This window comes from Balaenoptera acutorostrata, chromosome 7, assembly GCF_949987535.1.
Source record: "Balaenoptera acutorostrata chromosome 7, mBalAcu1.1, whole genome shotgun sequence".
Lineage (NCBI taxonomy): Eukaryota > Metazoa > Chordata > Mammalia > Artiodactyla > Balaenopteridae > Balaenoptera > Balaenoptera acutorostrata.
The window spans coordinates 16,047,764-16,049,788 of record NC_080070.1 but is presented as its reverse complement, the minus strand read 5'-3'; the positions used below and the strand labels follow the sequence as shown (position 1 = coordinate 16,049,788).

At 42.5% G+C, this 2,025-nt stretch overlaps 1 non-coding gene across 1 annotated transcript; it reads right to left on the bottom strand.

Moving 5' to 3' along the window:
• Positions 1-948: 948 nt before the first annotated feature.
• On the bottom strand, positions 949-1,020 carry TRNAG-UCC (transfer RNA glycine (anticodon UCC)). Its single transcript has one exon. It is a non-coding gene; the product is annotated as a tRNA-Gly (tRNA).
• Positions 1,021-2,025: the final 1,005 nt, after the last annotated feature.

Genomic DNA, 2,025 nt, shown 5'->3' with positions numbered 1-2,025 from the left:
GGGGGCACAGGTTTGATCTCTGGTTAGGGAACTAAGATCCCACATGCTGCGCAGCCAAATAAATAAATAAATAAATAAAACAATTGCAAGTCCTGTTCAAAGCCTCTCTCCTCTTCCAAGTTTAGCTCTGTCCTAACTAGGCATCTCTTCAGTGATTCTCACCTCCTGATATTCACACCCTCGTGCAATCCCCTCCCACACCAAAAAAGGGCTCACATGTATAAGGGCATAGCAGAAATTATGGCATATGACTTTCAAAACTGATATGTTGGCTTCTGACTTGTTCTTTTTTGATTCACTTGCTCTGGGGATACCAGCAACCATGTCTTGAATACACTCAAGCAGCCTTATGGAGAGTTCCAAATGGTGAAGAACTGAGGCTTCCTGCCAACAGCCAACCTCAGCTCCACAGACACGTGAGTGAGCCACCTTGAAAGTAGATTCTCCAGGCCCAGTCAAGCCTTCAGATGACTGCAACCCTTGCCAACATCTAGACTATAATATCTTGAGAGACCCTGAGCCAGTAACACCCAACTAAGCCACTCCCAAATTCCTGATCACAGAAACTTGTTGGAAAAGACATGTTTATTTTTGGTTTAGGCTGCAAATTTTAGAGTAATTTGCTAGGCAGTGATCAATAACTAATACATCCACTTATTCCCTTTGCTGCCTCCGGCTTCTCCAAGGTCAAGTTAGAGGAGGCAGAATTAGAAAATATGGGACTAATAACTTACCTAATTGGTGGTATTGTAATCTGGTGCAGCCCAAATACTGACTCTCTTGCTGGGATGCAGGCTATGAACTCTTTAAGAGACTCTGCTTGGATTCTGACACGGACAAAGTACTGTCTGTCTTTACTCATTCATTCATTCAATCTATCTATCTATCTATCTACTCCAGGTCTTAGTTGCTGCATACAGGATCTTAATTGCAGCATGCAGGATCTAGTTCCCTGACCAGGGATTGAACCTGGGCCCCTGCATTGGAAGTGCAGAGTCTTAACCACTGGACCACCAGAGAAGTCCCTGCCTTTACTCTCGTAATGCCCCTTCCCCTCAGCAACTGCCCGTGTGGTGGGAATCACAGTCTCCTATTGCTGAGGTCCCCTCACCCTGGCAGGCTTTGCTCTGGGACAGGATACTTAGATGGTCACCCATAGCCCTGTTACCATTCTTTGATGTCCATTTAACCTAAGGGAAACACATGTAAACTTGCAGTGCAAGATGGTGGATATGTAGGAAGACGCCCTATTACCTTCCATTCTCCAGTGGAGGAGGCGCAGGTTTCTAGGCTCATGGATGCTCCCAGATTCGAGGGCACATATATCAAACTTCCAAGAACCTTCTCACCATTCTATACACCAATGACTTTACCAGGATGAGTCCATGACTTTGGCAGTTCATTAGGTGCCCAGCAGAGGAGGGAAATGTCCTTTTCCCCTACTTGTAGACACCTCTAATCTTTCCCAGTTATCTTGTTGAAGCCCTCTTCTGTTGGCTTGGTGTGGGGTAGGTAATCCTCCCCTCTTCTGGCTTGATGTGGAGAAAGAAATCCTCAAAGGCTGTCTGTGTTGGAAGTTTGCATGACAGAACTTAGAACTGTAGTCTAGTTTATCTTCAGAAGGGGCTTTGTATTTCTACAATAATGCTCTTAATTTTGGTTGCTATTGGTCACTGGTTGGTATGTGAATTCAAATTTAAATGGAGCTGAGGAAAGTACACACTGAACTTGACATTTTTCAGGTAATGCACGGACATCACTCGTAGTGTTTTGTGTGACGATCCAGACTGCATATTGCGTACATTTTAGAAACATTATTAAATCAATTTCAAATTATAATAAAATATATTAAAATATAAAAATTTCTCTTATAGTGATACTACCTTTACGTGACAACTAGATTCTTTGTGTTTGTGTTTTGTTTTTTGTTTGTTTTCCTTTCCAAGATTGGAATGGCAGTTTGGAGAGAAGAAAATTCATAAGATTTTAAGTCAGATAAATCTAGATTAAAAATGTGTACTCCCA